The sequence below is a fragment of the Actinia tenebrosa genome, unplaced genomic scaffold (genome assembly GCF_029948245.1).
Source record: "Actinia tenebrosa isolate PJP-AT-01 unplaced genomic scaffold, QUT_ActTen_1.0 PGA_scaffold5__44_contigs__length_20552954, whole genome shotgun sequence".
In the NCBI taxonomy this organism is placed as follows: Eukaryota; Metazoa; Cnidaria; class Anthozoa; order Actiniaria; family Actiniidae; genus Actinia; species Actinia tenebrosa.
The window spans coordinates 3292421-3310717 of NW_028292582.1; the positions used below are offsets into that span (position 1 = coordinate 3292421).

General features: G+C 39.7%; 2 protein-coding genes and 1 long non-coding RNA gene across 7 annotated transcripts in view; 2 read left to right on the top strand and 1 right to left on the bottom strand.

The window, feature by feature from the left end:
* The window catches only part of LOC116302238 (uncharacterized), a 130455-nt gene that overhangs the window by 103318 nt on the left and 8840 nt on the right, over positions 1-18297 (top strand). The gene's annotated exons all lie outside the window — the stretch shown is intronic.
* The window catches only part of LOC116290712 (cotranscriptional regulator ARB2A homolog), a 42845-nt gene that overhangs the window by 4033 nt on the left and 20515 nt on the right, over positions 1-18297 (top strand). The gene's annotated exons all lie outside the window — the stretch shown is intronic.
* Positions 691-3042, bottom strand: LOC148906338 (uncharacterized). Its single transcript, XR_016121433.1, has 2 exons — positions 2486-3042; positions 691-1909 (listed from the first exon to the last, which is right to left on the bottom strand). It is a non-coding gene; the product is annotated as an uncharacterized LOC148906338 (long non-coding RNA).

Genomic DNA, 18297 nt, shown 5'->3' on the forward strand with positions numbered 1-18297 from the left:
AGTAGCATTTTATACAGCAGTTATAGAAAGCATATGTTATTTAGCTTATCAATGAATGTAACAGAAATATGCATTAGAGAAAAGAGCCTGAAAGGTATAATAACAATAAAAGTATATATTCAGACGCAATAAGTTTCGAAGAATAAAGTTCGAAGGTCATGGAGTGGTTTATGGTATTGGAAACCCTTCGCGTCTGTCCTTCTCAAACCAAGAGCTTCAAGAACTTGATGGGAAGTCGAAAGGTCCGGCAAAGTTTTTAATTTTACTGCAATTACTCAGGCAATTTTTTTTTATTAATCGAAGGCGGTGAGGCAATACTTAATCGGACAAGAAACAAGCGCAAGCGAATTCGAACCAATTTTAATCGCTAGCCGGACTCAAATTTCGATGTTACTTGATCCGCGTGGGCCCCGAGATGTTCATCTCAAAGCGCATGTTCAAAAGGACTAATTACCAGTGAAATACTCTCGCATTACACACGAAGTAAACAAAATGGCTTCCTTCGATACAAAGTTTAGCACCGTTTTCTAAGAAAAGAAAAGCTGAAAGAGTTTATCTTCAAACGTATTCGTCCAAGTATACCGAAGTCCTCCAAGCTTCATTATATTGTTATGTGAAGGTTAGAAAACTTACAAAAAATGAATGTAAGCTTAATACTAAGAGAATAAGCTTAAATAAAGTCACACAACATAAAAAGAAGCTTTTGTTTAATTGCTCTAACGGGGTTTATAAAGGGATAATGAAGTCGAAATATCATAGAGCTAGTCGGTATTTATCATTGTTTACTTGTAATAGTTTGATGTGTCTCTACAAGACTAAGATCCATATGCCAAATTATTGTAAATTTAAACTGAGTACAGACATAGAGAAGAACCCTGGTCCTGCTCCAATGTACATTGACCCTAGCAAAACAATAACAGTACCTTATAGCCAAGGTAATGAACTAGTATTTGGACAAAATTCGGAAACCACTGTGTGTTGCAATGAGTTTGTGCTCTTTGATTTACAATAACAAGCAAGGAGTAATTCTACCACTGACCTCATGCAAGAGAATATGAAGTTCGTACCTAACACTGATTCTCTTGCCTCATGTTAATTATGGATATTGGAAATTAGTTGTATTCAAGTTTATCTCAATTAGCCAGACAGTCATTTTTAATGCAGTCATAACTACCACCAATGCTAAATGCAGGGTTCGTGCTACTCCTTGAAATCCTTGAAAAGTCCTTGAATTGAAAACACGTTTTAAGGGCGCTTGAAAAGCTCTTGAAAATAGGGAAAAACGCCAAAACTCCTGGAATGCTCCTTGAATTTAATGCAAACTTAATGCTATTTCTAACTTTCCTTTTGAAATAACGATTAAAATTGATTGAAGAGTTTTCGTATATTTCGTAAATAGCCTAGCTGAATATCTGGGTACTTCTGGTAAGAATGCGTAAATTCATAGTCTATTTATCTAAGCTAGTGGCCCCGGCCGAATTAGCTGCACTGTAAAACTCTGTCCTCGAAAATCGAATTTTTGTGCTTGAGAAGTGCTTAAAAAGTCATTGAATTTTGTAACGCAAATATAGCACGAACCTTGTAAATGTGTTTGACACTGACTATGAACTTCAATACAGTGAAAGCTACACTGGTACTATACATCAAGAGGCTGCCATAGAAGGATATCAGTACTGTACTTCTTTGCAAAGAGCCTTTGAATCACTTATAGCTGAGAACTGCACCAATTTTGTGTTGACAATAGGGAGTACTGCAGTTGCTATCTATTTTAATGGTAATGGTAATGTGGGTTCAAAATGTTTGACTTACAAGGACAAACACCTTTCCGATGATCTAGACGCCGACGACCCGTCCATGTGGCAGGTAGTACTGGGTTACATGGTACCAGTAGCAAGTTCGAAAACCTGACCTGACAATCAATTTCGAGTAATGATGGCTCTCGAAAGCAATTATGGTACAAATAATAAATAATACTATAGCGAAAAGATTACTATAAAATGATAGTAGTGAATATATATATTCATATATATATGAATATAAAGTTCAAAACTTAATAAGTAAGAGTTAATTACCTCGAACGTCGGCAATAAGCCATATACATCCCTCGGGCCTGCGGCCCTCGGGATGTATATGGCTTATTACCGACGTTCGAGGTAATTAAGTATTTTATTTATCAATTGAGAAGGTTTTCTATCAAATGTTGCTCATTATAAATGCGAACGGTCTATATATAGTTATTAACCGGGTTAATAACTATATATTGACCTCGCATTTATAATGAGGGTTATAACAAATATAAAGCCTGGTGAATAACAAAGAAAAACGTGTCAATTGAGAAATAATATTACTTACAAGTAGTGATAGCCTATAATAACGAGATATTTAGACGTTATTTAGACTCCGCTGTCAACAGCGTTATAAAAATAAAATAAAAAAAATTCAGGGACTGAATATAGCTGAAACTTGTATAGATCGTCAAACTTACGTATGCGCAGTGTTTTTCCATCATTATTCTTCTTGACTAGAATCTTTCCGTCTGTTACCCACACTGACTTCACGGTGGCATTACAATTCTTTCGTATAAAGTTGAAATGTTTAGCATTCTCTTTAGTCAGGTCTTCGTTTATGTATATTTGAGTTCCTTTCAGTGCACCTTTCCTCTTACAAATCATCATTTTCGTGTCGTAAGACTTTACAATTATTGGCCTTGCCTTGTCTGTTTTTTAGGACCGACGCGATGGGCTCGATCAATTTCTTCAACATCAATATCATCAATATCAAGAGTATCTTTACATAGTGATATTACTTTCTCTCGACAGTCCTCATCCTCCTCGTTTAATCCTACAAATCTCAGGTTGTATTTCCTGACGTATTGTTCATTATCGTTAGCATGAGATTTCGCCTCAGCAAGCTGTGTTTCTAACATAGAAATTCTTCTCAGAAGTGGACCAGTAGCTTTCTGAACAGCCTCCTCGAGACTACATTTTTTATGATTGACTTGAATTTGGCGGATTTCAAGAAGGCATTGAGAACCTCTTTCATGTCGGCTTTACGCTCAGCCATTCTTTCGCTTGATACATATACTCTCTTTAAAGTTTATAATTCGTCATACATAGACTAAAGTTAAAGTCAGTTAATCATCTTGACATGAAAGTTAAAGCAAGATAAAGACTTAGAGAAAATTTTAAGTTGGAGAGCCGAGAAAACACGTCTGCACTCCACGGAGTCTGCTACCTACCCGTTTATAGGATATGTATGCTAACTACCTGTTTATAGGGTAGGTATGCCGTATATAGGGTTTTATCGAAATCTGCTATTCTCTACCTAAATAATTGGAAGGCTGGAGATTTTTGGGGATTACCTAGCTTGATATGGTCCATATCGGGGGTGGCAAGTCTCAAAACTAAGTTTGAAAGAGGTACAAGCAACGACTGTACAAAGTTTCAAAGTAAATTGTTATAACATTTAATTGTAGTATCGTCATGATAACTCCCCTACATTTCCTTTACAACTTTTTCTCTGGTATATGGTATGCACTCTATTACTTAAAAATAATATATCTTTACATGTGAACATATTACATGATCTCCGTACGGCCATGTAATATTCTCTATATTAATGTTAAAAAATACTTGTAGAAAATATCCAAAAAATTTGAATACCTACTGTTTTGGTCTAACTAGCCTTTCTTACCTGTAAAAACGTGTTTGTGTATATCCATGTGAACACGAGGCAGTCAACAGACCAGAGCAATATTTAATAAATTTGGTCGCCATGCATATTTCGATTCGATTCAGGGCTTTTTTTTACTGGGGAGGGTGAGGGGTGTTTAATTTTCTTTTAAACGAATCTCACTACCCCTCCCCGATAAAAAATGTTTAAAGCCTTAAATGTCGTAGTTTCAACACGCATTTTGTATTTCTTTTATTATTGGTTTTTGGCAAAGCCAGACAAATTTACAGTTGACAGTTTGGAATACCATTTTTAAGGGTATGTATAGTGCTACTGCAGGGTGCGGGTAGATAGCTGGATGGATGTCGCAGGGTTTATGGTGAAGGAAACCGGTAACGTGTACGTGTGTGTTAGTAGGGTGTTGATGGTAGGTTGTAGGTAGTAGCTGGATGGATGTCGCAGGGGTTTATGATGATGGGAACCGGTAACGTGCACTTGGTGTTAGTAGGGTCTCGGTAGGTAGCTGGATGGGTGTCGGGGGTTTATATTTATGGCACCGGTAGGGTGCACGTGTGTGTTAGTAGGGTGTTGAAGGCAGGGTGTGGGTAGATAGCTGGATGAATGTCGCAGGGGTTTATGATGAAGGGAACCGGTAACTTGTACGTGTGTGTTAGTAGGGTGTTGATGGAGGTTGTAGGTAGTAGCTGGATGGATGTCTGGGGTTTACGATGATGGCGACGGTAGGGTGTACGTGTGTGTTAGTAGGGAGTTGATGGTAGGGTGTGGGTAGATAGCTGGATGGACGTCGGGGGTTTATGATTATGACACCAGTAGGGTGCAAGTGTGTGTTAGTATAGGGTGTTGATGGTAGGGTGCAGGTAGTAGCTGGATGGATGTCTGGGGTTTATGATTATGGCTTCCTTAGGGTGCACGTGTTTGTTTGTAGGGTGTTGATGGTAGTGTGTGAAAGAAAAGAATTTGACGTTAAATAAGGACAAATGCAAGCTACATATGTCGCAGCTAGAGTTCATGGGATTCATGTTGTCAAATAGAGGAATTGGTCCAACTGAAGAAAAGGTGAAAGCCGTAGTCCATTCTAGAGAGCCAGAGAACGCATCAGAAGTGAGGAGCTTCCTCGGACTAGTGAACCACAACGCGCGGTTCATTCCTGATTATGCAACAATAATAAGGCCACTGCGGGAACTCACAAAGAAAGGCGTGCCATTTGTGTTTGGCAAAAAAAAACCAGAAAAGAGCCTTTGAGGAGCTGAAGACCAGACTGGGCCAAACGGAAACGCTTGCATATTTTGGCATGAATGCAAAGACCAGAGTCATCGCTGTCGGTCTCGGGGCTATATTGAGTCAAGAACATGATGGTGAGTACAGAGTTGTGGGCTACGCAATCCGAAGTCTGACGAAGACGATGAAGGGTTAACAGAAGAGATGATGAGTGATGCGCAGGACAAGAAAGATTTGGAAGGGACAACCTCTGTGGTTCAGCCGGAACCACCTTCCAGACTAGTTCGTACAAGGCGGATGCCTACGAAATTTGAAGACTTCGTCATGAAGTAACGTTTATGACTTTGTTGTATGAACTTGCTATTTATCCGTCATTGAACATTAGTAGTTTGGGTTCAGTTGTAGCCTAATGAGTTTATATTTTATTATGCAGGAAAAGCAGTTTGCTTGTTTTTATTGTGTTATTTAATATACGTAGAGCAGTCGTATGGGAAAAACATCAATAAAATATAGATCCAACCCAACTTTGTCAACAAACTCCTCGTTGAGCATAGTTGGTAAGGAACTAGACTATCACGCCATGGATCCCAGGTTCGAGACATGGTAAGTCCAAAGTAAAAAGAAAAGAAAATGGTAATTACCTAAGTAGATAGAAGTATAAAAATTTAGTAAGGGAGGGGAAAGAGATACGGAAATGAAGCAAATAGGTGGAAAGTGGATGAGAAATCCTTCTACCTATTTTGAGACACCAACCTCAAATATGTAGATTAAGATATATTTTCAAACACTAGTGATGAAAATGGTTTTTCATTAGGTTTCAAAACCCATCCACGTGATCCGAAAAGTGCCCATTGGTTGCTGAGATTATGAATTATTGATGGCGTTTGAGAATGGAATGTAACTGTTACAATATTAGCTTACGCAGTTGTAATTAGATACTTAGAGAAGTGATTGTTTGATTAAAGACGCATAACTATTTCCCCACCAACACGAACACGTCTTGAAACATGGTGTCAGAAATAAATTGGAAATAACGCTTCCAAAGTAGCTGAAAAAACCGTCAAGTTCCTACTGCCGAGGCATTGAAGAAGTAATATGTCAAGTAAGGAGGAAGCTTCGACCAGCAGCGGTCCACGAGGACCAATATTCACGTCGCATTTTCCGGTACCAACGCCGATGAATACCAAAGGAGATCAAGTAAACAATTGGGACTTCTTTAAACAACAGTGGGAGGACTACGAAGTCGCAACCGGACTGTACCAGCAAGACCCAAAGATACGACTAGCAACGTTTCGCTCTGTAATGGGGAAGGAATGTCTGCGAATATTCCTTAATCTCAAGTTAAGTGACGAAGAAAAGAACGACGTAAACACATGCTTAAACGCGCTAGAAGCCTACTTCAAACCAAAGCGCAACGTGGTGTACGAACGATATCTGTTCAACAGCTGTACTCAAGGCCCAGAAGAAACCGTAGATGGCTACGTAAATCGCCTTAGAAAATGCGCTTCATCATGTCAGTTTGGTCCGTTAACGGAAGAGCTTATCAGGGATCGACTCGTTCTTGGTATACGAGAACACGCAACAAAACTACGTCTTTTAAAAGAGGACAGTCTAGATCTCAACAAAGCCCTCAACATTTGCCGCTCAAGTGAATTAGCTAGCAGTCAGTTAAAAGCCATGAGTCTAGTGGATAAGACAAACAACGAAGAAATCAATGAAATACGAGAACGGAAGCCTAAATCTCCAAGCAAGCCAAGTGACAAGTACAACAACAGACGTTCCCACAGAACGCCAAGCGAGGACAGTAAACGAACTACAAGTCGACGAACGAGCAGTTGCAAGTGCTACCGCTGTGGTGGTTCTCAGAAACACAAGTTAGAAGACTGCCCCGCCTATGGCCGTGAATGCAAAACGTGCAAGAAACAAAACCATTTCGCGTCTGTGTGTAAATCGAGGTCAAGCAATGTCAAAGCGATGACAGCTGAATCAGGAGAATCAGAAGAAGGAGAATACTCATCCGACGAATTCACGTTGAAGATTGAAGAAGTTGGTTCGGTGAAAACGAAGGGCAAGCAGCTTTTTGCAAAGCTTGAGTTTATGAACACCAATTCCAGTTATAAAACGGATTTGGACTGCCAACTAGACACAGGAGCGACCTGTAACGTAATCAGCCACAAGGATGTAGCAATCATCAACCAAGACGGTAATCCGACGCTCAAGCAAAGCAATGTCAAACTACGATTGTTTGATGGATCAGTCATGGAAACATTAGGTGAAGTGACACTTAAGGTCAACGAAAAACATTGCTTCAAATTTCAGGTTGTCAACGGAAACCACAAACCAATTTTATCAGCCGAGACATGCCAACAATTAGATCTAATCAAGTTAAACATCGATCATCAAGTCCACGCGGTTCAAGAAACCGGAACTCTGCCCCTAACTAAAGAAAGTATCTTAAAAGATTTTCGAGACGTCTTCGAAGGATTGGGAAACATTGGTAACGCTACAATCGCAGTTGACCCAGATGTCACGCCAGTTCAACACGCGCCTAGAAGAATCGCAGTTACGCTTCGCCAGGAAGTCAAAACAAAGTTAGCTGAACTCGAGAAAAGGAAAATCATCGTCAAAGAGACAGAACCCACCGAATGGATCAGCAGCATGGTCGTTGTAGCCAAACCTGGAAAGATACGAATCTGTTTGGATCCCAAAGATCTAAACAAAGCGATCAAACGACCCAAATACCAAATGCCTACGATGGACGAGATGCTACCCAGACTCGGCAAGGCCAAAGTCTTCACAACGTTAGACGCAAAGGATGGGTTCTACCAAATCGGTTTGGACGAAGCTAGCAGTAAGCTTACAACCTTTTGGACCCCATTTGGCCGTTACAGATATCTACGCATGCCTTTTGGCGTCAGCTCAGCCCCAGAGGAATTCGAAAGCACCCTACACGAGCGACTGGGAGACCTAGAAGGCGTGGAAGTGCTCCGCGACGATATGTTAGTGGTCGGTTACGGTGACACATTAGCAGAAGCCAACAAAAACCATGACGAAAATCTGCTACGTCTGCTCAAGAGAGCAAGACAGATCAACTTAAAGCTGAACAGCAAGAAGCTCATCATGCGGAGAAAAGAAGTGAAGTTCATGGGACACATCTTGTCATTCACCGAACTCAAGCCAGATCCAGATAAGGTCAAAGCAGTGACCGAAATGCCAAAGCCTACCAACAAGCAAGAGACACTCAGCCTACTAGGCTTTGTAAATTATCTCTCCAAGTTTCTCCCTCGACTATCAGAAGTCGCACTGCCTCTTCGTGAACTAACCACAAAGAATGCAAGATTTGTGTGGTCACGCCAGCACGACAAAGCCTTCTCAGAAGTTAAACAACTCGTGATTGCGCATCCAGTACTCAAGTACTATGACATGAGCGAAGAAGTCACTATCCAATGTGATGCTAGTGAGAAAGGCCTCGGAGCAACCTTGCTTCAAAACGGCCAACCAGTAGCGTTTGCATCCCGAACTCTCACACCAGTTGAGCAACGCTACGCACAAATCGAAAAAGAATGTCTTGCAATCGTCTTCGCTTGTGCAAAGTTCAGCCAGTACATCACACGGAGAGAGCTGATAACAGTAGAATCAGACCACAAACCTTTGCAAGCGATCTTCGAGAAATCCTTGTTAGCAGCACCCAGCAGGCTACAGAGGATGATATTACGCCTACAGCGATACAACCTGAACGTAACTTACAAGCCAGGACAACAAATGTACGTGGCAGATCACCTCTCACGAGCCTTCCTCGCAGACCAAGGAGAACCTGGAGACGAGTTCCAAGTGTTTGCGCTAGAACTAGAAGGAATCAACCCCCTCGACAATGTAAAGGTCACAAGTGAAAGGTTAGCGCAACTACAAAAAGCCACAGAGCAAGACCCTACAATGCAGTCACTTAAGAATACTATACTAATAGGATGGCCTGACGTACGTGACAAAGTACCAGTAGCTATCAGAGACTACTGGCATTTCCGAGAGGAACTGACACTCCACAACGGCATCTTATTCAAGAATCAACGCATCATCATACCTCGAGCCCTCAGATCTGAAGTAGTCGCGAGGTTACACTCAAGTCATCAAGGAATCGAGGCGTGTGCAAGGAAAGCACGAGATTGCGTTTACTGGCCAGCAATGAACCACGACATCGAAAATGCAGTAAAGGCTTGTCATGTGTGCTCAGAATATCAACCAAGTAACCCCAGCATGCCAATGCAGTCGCACGAAATACCCGACAGACCTTGGAGCAGACTAGGCACAGATCTTTTCACGCTGCAGAACAGAGACTATATAGTCTTGGTAGATTACTACTCAGACTACATAGAAATAAGTCCTCTGAAAGATACAACCTCAGCATCCATTACCAAGTTTCTGAAGGAACAGTTCAGTCGACATGGGATACCCGATGTGCTGGTATCCGACAACGGGCCTCAATACGTCAGCAACGAGTTTGCTGAATTCGCAAGAGACTGGGAGTTCAAACATGTCACCCTCATCGCCATACCACCCAAAGTCAAATGGAAAGGCGGAATCAGCAGTGAAAGTAGCCAAGAGCCTGCTCAAGAAAGCCATGCAAGACCGTAAAGATCCGTGGTTAGCCTTGCTAGATTATCGGAATACCCCCACTCAAGGAATGCAGAGCAGCCCAGTACAGCGCTTGATGTCTAGGAGAACAAAGACACTAGTCCCCATAGCAACTAACCTTCTGTATCCCAAAGTAGCGGAAGGTGTGACAACCAAAATCCACCTTAAGCGCCAGAAAGCCAAAAGTCACTACGACAGACATGTAAAGGTCCTACCAGACCTAGAAATAGGCCAAGAGGTAAGAGTAGCGCCAAACCAGAGAGGCAAGCCCTGGGAAGTAGGGAACTGTAAAGAGAAACTCTCAGACAGGTCTTACCTAGTTGAGTCGAACGGAGAGTTACTTCGCCGAAACAGACAGCTTTTAAAGCCCGTCGACGAAGCACCGAAAGAACCATCTAGTGACACACAAGCATTACCAGAGGCAGACAGTGCAAGGACACCTCAAGTTCTACCTGCGTCAGAACCCGCGGTCAATCCACCTGTACTGCGAAGAAGTCAGAGAGTGGTTAAGAAACCTGATCGGTTTACTTGACTACCGAACATTTATAGGACACTGATTTTGTTACAGTCGAACTTTAATATCCACACAATCATTTCGTAGTTTAGTCAGCCATTTTGTTTGGTCATTTATTTTTTAAATCTTTAAAATCTTTCTATATCATCCCAGCCATGTATTTCAAACATTATAAAAGGGGAGATGTTACAATATTAGCTTACGCAGTTGTAATTAGATACTTAGAGAAGTGATTGTTTGATTAAAGACGCATAACTATTTCCCCACCAACACGAACACGTCTTGAAACAGTAACCAAGCCAAACAAACCAGGGAAATTCCCCGAAAAGTTTTACAATTGCGTGGTTGCTGCTAAGGTTATCTGTTCCTCGTTTTGTCTAACATTCCTGCTTCTTTTAGTCGTAAAGGTAAGACGTTACATCATTATTTCATTGTACAAGATCTAGTATGTAATATTCAAGAAGTGTGAATTACTTATTTCAATAAGATTAGTAATCAAAAACCTAGAAAGCTGAGACCACTGAGGATCATGGAAAGCGATTCATATGGCAAACAAGTAAAGCTTTTGATACAAATTGCTGCTTGAGGATGCTCAGAAGATATGAGACTGTGACTGGTAAAAGATTTGCAAGTCCATCAACAGTTATGAAATGAATCTGCCCATAATCCTTATCGGTCTAGCCTTTGTAGGTTTACAGGTGACTAACTTTATTGAAACAAGTATATTTACTTGTATGTGAAATGTCAATTTCGATTTTTTTCCCGCAAATTTTCCAGTCTTGCGGTTTCTTGGAACTCAACGAGTACAAAGACTCTTGTACAGCCGATTTTTACACTAGTCGCTTGAGAAAGGAAAATAATGGCTACGGGCACCTGTAAGTACTATATATTAACAAAACATTGTACCGCTTTGTGCTATGAAATTTTCATTGCTCTACCACGAACATTTTCTTAGAATTATCTTGAATATTTGAGACAATACGCAAAGTGGCTGAATTGCTTTATATTTTGTTATTTTCTTTCGATCTAGTTAGTATCTAAATCAAAAAAATTGAAAGGTGACTAACTTTATTGAAAAAAAGTATATTTACTTGTCCGTGAAATATCAATTTTAATTTTTTTCGCAAATTTTCCAGTCTTGCGGTTACTTGGAACACGACCAGTACAAAGACTCCACATCCGATGTTTGCAGAAGTCGGTTGAGTGTTTGTCCGAAAGAAAGGATGGCTATGGGCAACTGTAAGTATCATAAATTGGGCCAAACATTGGACCACTTTGTACTATGAAATTTTCATTGCTGTACCACGAACATTTCCTTAGAATTATCTTAAATATTTGAGAAAACATAAAAAGTATCTGAATAACTTTATAGTTTGTTATTTTCTTTCGCTCTAGTTAGTATCCAAAACAAAAAAATTGGGATCTATATAAATTTTTCAAGCTTTAGTCGTGGCGGCCATCTTGAGAGGCACTTAGTGCCTACCAAGATGGCAGACATAACTGAGATCTGAAAAAAGAGTCTTCTTTCTAGATTTTGAGTAATACCTAAGGCAAAGATAATATTAAAACATGCGAGTCTTTAGATTTTATGCTCGGATCTCAAAATGGGAGATAATGATTAGATATGCAAATAAAAGTCATTAACTATTTGCGTATCTAATTAAATCTTACGAATTAAACAAAAAATGGTTTGAATTTTTCAGTTTGCTATGCTCTTTAAAGCTATGAAGAGATAGCTAGCTAAAAACTAGTGTGAGCTAGTGTTTCTAATGAAACAGTAATGATACGTTTTTTCATCTTTTCACGGTGTAAAATTTACCCTTTTATCATTACTCTTTAAAACTATAAGATTTTGAACACACTTTATTTAATTTTTTGCAAAACGCTTTGTTTATCACGTGACCATGCAAAGTTTAAGTTTTTCTCAGAATTCTTGGCGATATATAAAACATACATGTGTTAAAGCTCTCATCATGCATATACATCTTCAAAATGAATACCGGTCTTTTCGATCCAACACAGTTATGAAATATTTTTAGATATTTAGACGTCGCTTGAGAATGTTCTCTTTCGGAAATATCACAGAAGAAGTTCCAATGAGTGAACCAAGAATCTTGTGTGATCGTGTATGTGTGTCTGATGTGTTATCACTTACAAAGTATTTTCGTTTTCGGTTTCATATGTTCCGCGTTAGCCCCCATATTCAACTTCCAACGGAAAGTCTATAGCCGCTAAAAAAGAAAAAAGAAAATGTTTTCTAACCGCCACCCGGTTAGGTAAAAAGCTGAAACGGAAACAGCTGAAAGAGCTGAAAAGTGCAGAAAAGCGCAGTACTTCTTATTATCATAGATAACAATCAGTAGACAAATATTATGAAAGATGATATAATATAAATAATGTCAAACTAAAAAATAAAAAATAGAAAAAATGAAAAAAATGTTAATTGCAGAGATACCAGCCAATGGACCGACCAGCAAGGTCAATGTCACGCATTCTCTTTACCGAAAAATAAAATTTTTACATAGTATTAGAATATAGATAAAATTAAATAAAGTCCATGCACAGAGATTTCCTGTTAAGCCTTCTATCGTGCTGCTCAGATTTTGATCCTGGCTAGAATTAAGAGCTTCATTGCTGGACCGCTCGGTGAATGGTCAGCTTTGAAAATATTTCTTTGATACTGAACAGCCACTAAGAAGTCCAACTTCATATTGTGACGTTGATCAAGTTACTTTTTCTGGAAGACCAAGCACCTTTTCTTAGCAACGGGCTGCTCATTGGTCAACATAATGTCGCTCTCCTACTGCGAAGACAGTTGTCAAGCGCTTCTCGGACTGAGCTAGATTTATTGCTGTTGTTGTTGTTGTTGTTGTTGTTGTTGTTTTTTGGCTTTCCTCGGCATAGTTTATAGAGCTCTTGCAGCTCTTTCATGATAAAAAGAGTGATGAAAGTAATTCAAGTACAGAAATAGGTTGAATTTATGACATTTCTACACTTTTCAGCTATTTCAGCTATTTCAGCTCTTTCAGCTTTCCCGGTCTGTTGTGCGGGAGGTCGTTGTTCAAGCCTCGGCCGGTAATTACATCTGCAAATGGTTAGACCTTCACGTGGCTCGGATGATCACGTTAATGGCGGTCCCGTCCCTAATTAACTAGAGACGTTAACAGAAGACCACAAGTTTATCAGTTGAATTACTGTCAAGTGTTATCCTCTATAAACAAAGTTAATTTATTTTATTTTACTTATTTCTCTATTCATGAATATAAATCTCCTAGTGACTACAGCAAGGGAAACATTACGAATGAGTTAAAAACTGCAGACGCAATCGAATAACTGTTGTGTGGCAACAAGAGTGTTTAGGACTCGTCAATGAACCGGCAAACTGACCAAACCGTTACCCGATATTTGCTGAAGAAATACTTGCTTGTTTGCCAAAATCTTGAGTACAAAAACACAGCTGTTTTCTCCAGGAATGTTTATGTTAAACTCACGGCAAATAAATTAAGGAAAACATTGCGAAAGAGTTAAATTTTTAAAACTTTGTGTGACAAAAAGATGCACCGACGTTTTTGTTGCGAAGGACGCTAAGATTGATGTGAAATCTCTTTCAACTGAACAGAAATGTATAAGTTTTCACTAATAAATAGTTTGAAAAATCATCTTGTTTTCATCTTAAGGTGGATCCAAACTAATTCAGTGCGAATTTTTGAAAACTTTATTCTCGCTCGCTTCGCAAAACTAGAGCGTCATTTTAACTGGATTTTTCACATAATGTTCTTGGATTATCCTAGATTCTAACAGTTTATTTAATTTTAAGACTTTTTAAGTGTTTAGCCTATTACGGCCGAAGCAAAAATCAAACAGTGCTATTTTTAGTTTTTGGCTTTTTTTCTTCTCGTCCTCAGGTACGATTTTTCTGAAATTTTCAGAATCTTATCACCTATTACTACCGCGGCCTGTGGATGGAAAGTCTCGGGCAGAAAAAAAGTTATGACACCGCTTGAAAATTCGAACCATTATTTGAAGCATATGAAACATCACGCTGTAGAAACATTACCATTGAATGGATTGCCTTGAAGTTTTCATAAATCTATTTTCAAGTATTGTGGATGAGCTTTACGAAAAATCAGAATAAAATCTTAAAAACTCATTGAATAAAGAATTTGTTACTAATTGTCGCTATAAACCTCAAACATGAGAGTTTTGCCAAAAATTAAATTTTCGCCGTTTTCAAGATTTTACTTGACCCGTTGCCCTCAAAATATGCACAATGTGTAGCTCCAGAAAATATCTTTATCCCATACCATCAAGGAAATTCGTAAAATGAACCCCCCTACCCCTAGAAACCTTTCAGCCATGAAAACTCCGTTATTCTTTCCTTTCTCTGACCCCCCTCACCTCCAGAATTTCCATTGTTCTTAGTGGGTTGGGTATGGATATTTTATGGAACTACACAATGAAAATATTATCTACTGTACATTATGTAACCAATATTAGAAAACCAAGTAAAGCTAGCTTCTTGTCACTTAAATCTTAATGCGCGTGCTCAAGGTTTAAAGTTAATAAATATCTTTTTTTGTGAAGCAGCTTTGAAAAAAGAAAAAAGAAACCAAGGCATCCGATCATCAATCCATTGAAGGGTAAGTAAGCTTATTTTTTTAATGATCTCTTGGTGTAAAAGAAGCTGAATCTTTTACTTTTCCAGTTACTTAATTTTGCACATTATTGTTTGATCACAGAGGTTAATGGTGACAGAGCAAGGAACCAAAATAGATATGAAAATAATACTAAGGTAATACTAAAGTAATTCAATATGCTGTTTTCAGAAATTTTTGTGTCTGTAGTATATTGACACAGGATGAAAGTGGATTGAAACTTGTTTATTCTAAACTCAACAACTACACGCCATCTTGGTAACCACTTGGTAACATTCAGCATATACCAATTCAAATGTGTCAGCAGCCTTTCTTCTGAAGATGATATATCTGTCCTCTGCAAAGCTTGCCTTTAACTTGGCATCACTCATGTAAGTCACAAACACCACATCCCCAATCTCTAATTCATGCTGCCCAGCACTCCTATTTTCATCTGCATAGTCCTTCATTTTATCTTGATATCCTTGATAACGTTCTCCCAACTCTATCTCTTCCACTTGCACCGCTGACAGTTTTGTTGTGATTTCACGATTCAACATTAACTTTGCTGGGCTCATGCCTGTACCTGCATGAGGCGTTGATCTGAAAAAAATTCCAGGCAATGCTTCAGTCCACGTTATTCCATGTATTTCTGCAGCTCTCAAGCCATGTTTCAGATATCTGTGTATCTATCAGGTATAATGCTTGATCCCATTGTTCTTCAGAAAAAGCTCAAACTCTTTTGAAGTGAACTGACGTCCATTGTCTGTTATTATTGTCTTCGGATTGCCAAAGTGTGCGAAGCTCTCTGTTTGGCATTTGACAATGTCCTTGGAAGTAATGTTCGTTAGGATGTTTGCTCCTGGCCATTTACTCTAATAGTTAACCACTATCAAAATGTCACTGTCACAGTTGGGACAAAATTCTTCGGCGTCCGTATCCATCCCTAGCCAAAATACTTTTGCTCGTAGCCTCTGTTTAGTTCTGACAATTCCTCTTGGGCATCATGTGCCAAGCCTACCATGACACAATATTCCTTGTGCATATGACAATTCTGTCTTAATGTGTTGCAACCTTGTCAGGTCCTTATTTTCCGCATCGTCCCAACCTTTTTCAATTGCTGAAGCAACCATTTTAAGTTCTTCATCCTTCTTGCCTTCTTCACAAATTTCTTGAAGTGTAAGTAACTCCATCTCGTTTTCAACAAACTGCACATGATCTACTATAAACTTTGTCATCTCATCACTTGATTCTGCTGGCAGCCTTGAACATCCATCAGCAATATTATTTGCTCCAGGCTCATGAACCAATGTGAAGCCATAATCTTGGGCTCGCAATGCAATTCTTTCTAATCGTGTCGATTGTGAAGGCTTTGAAAATACAGACATAATCGGCTTGTGATCGGTTGCAACTGTGACATGGCGACCGTATACATACGTGTGCATCTTTTTTTATCCAAAGAGGACAGCTCTTTTCTACTTCTGTTAATCCACACGGAATGCATACACTTCTGACCTTATTCCACTCTCAGTCTTTTGTAGCAGCACGGCAGCCAAACCAACCGGGCTAGCATCTACTTCCACTTTTTTTTCCTGCCACCATTCTGTAATGAGCTAAACAGGGTGGGCCAGATAGTAATTGTTTGACCTGGTTGTACACGTCAGTCTCTCTTCTTGTTCACTTCCAGGCTACTCCCTTTTGGGTCAAGGCTCGTAGTGGCAAATACTGTGTAAGATATGTTAGATATTAGAAATTGCATTTAACCGCCACCCGGTTAGCTCAGTTGGTAAGAGCGTCGGTCTGTTGTGCGGGAGGTCGTGGTTCAAGCCTCGGCCGGACCAACACTCAGGGTCTTAAAATAACTGAGGAGAAGGTGCTGCCTTTGTAATAATATCTGCAAATGGTTAGACCTTCAAGTCTTCTCGGACAAGGACTTTAAACCGTAGGCCCTGTCTCCTAACCCTTCCTAACCTACAGTAAAAATGGGGTACATAAAAGAACCACTGAGGACGTAAAAAGAAACCCTGACAGTGACCACCCTCAGTGCCTACACTTCCTACTAACCATCTCTCATGCTTGTAAATTGCATAAAGCAATCTGTCATTCACAACTCCATGTAAAGCGCCTTTGATTATATCCACATATTAAAGGGCGCTATATAAATCATAAATCGGCATAATCATAGATATGTAATGCTTCCGAGAAACGATCGAAGTTCTGCTGCATTCTCTGGGACGGGGGTATCAGTGATGGCCTTGATTTTTCCCGGATCTGGTCTGATCCCATCAGCTGAGATAATATGACCTAGAAATTTCAGCTCTGTCACACCCATGACGCATTTAGCTTTATTCAATTTGAGGCCTGCTCTCCTCAATGCCTGTAACATCTGTCTCATGTTCTGCCAGTGTTCTTCTGGAGTTGATCCATACACAACAATATCGTCAAAGTAGTTGAAGACCCCCAGCTGCCCTTCGCAAACAATACTCATCACTCTTTGATATGCCGTTGATCTCTCGAACTGAGAAACCTTGCCTGCTGCCATGAATGACGTAATTTCTCGGGAGTCTTCCGACAAACGCAGTTGCCAGTACGCTTTTCTCAAATCAAGCGTAGAGAACGGTTGTGCTCCACTCAACTGACGAAGAAGATATTGTATTCGCGGAATTGGGAATCTCTTTCTTATGATGACTTTATTTAATTCCCGTAGATCAATGCACACTCTCAGTTCCCCATTCTGTTTGTACACTATAGTATGTATTGTTGAAATCCATGATGCCCCTGTGGCTTCTTCAATCACATCTTCCTTAATCATCCTCTCAATCTCAGTCTTTAGTTTCGTTTCCAACATAGCTGGAATTGGCCTTTGCTTCTGTACCCTGGGTGTATTTCTTTATCAACTAGAACTTCATACTCATAACCAGTGAAATTCCCCAACTCCTCCTTGAAGACATCTTCAAATTCTTTAAAGAAAGCACTCCTCTGTTCCTCTCGATTCACGTCTATTCCCACAGCATGTATCTGTAGCAAGTTCAATGTCATTATAGCAGTCCTTCCAAGCAAAGGTGGTCCCTTTGCATCAACGACATACATGGGCTCTGTAACTTCCTTCCCATTACACCTAAGTGTACCATGAAATGTACAAACACATTTGATGACTCCTCCCCCAGAAGCATAAAACTTTACTGTCGTGTCTATCAATGGGCTCTCAATGTTGCCGCTTAAAACCACTGACTTGGAATGAAGGTTTTTGAGCAACCTGATTGTCAATGACAAAATGTGATTTGTTTCACATTAATTTGGGCATCAATTTTGAAGTCTTCCTCTACATGGCCATGTATAGTCAAGAGCACAAACTCATCTCCCTCATCGACCTCTTTTGGGTTTTCCTCCCACCTTACACAGTCAACATTCTCTTCTTTCATGTAATTAACTCCAGTAGATCTAAAGCAATTTTCAAAATGATCAACCTTCTTACATTTCCAGCACTCAGCTGCCTTTGCTCTACAGTTGGGGTCGTTGGCAAGGTGATCTACCCTTCCACATCTGTAACATTTATTTCCTTTTTGGCTCCACTGTTCACCTTCAGCTTGCTTTACTTGATTGACTCCA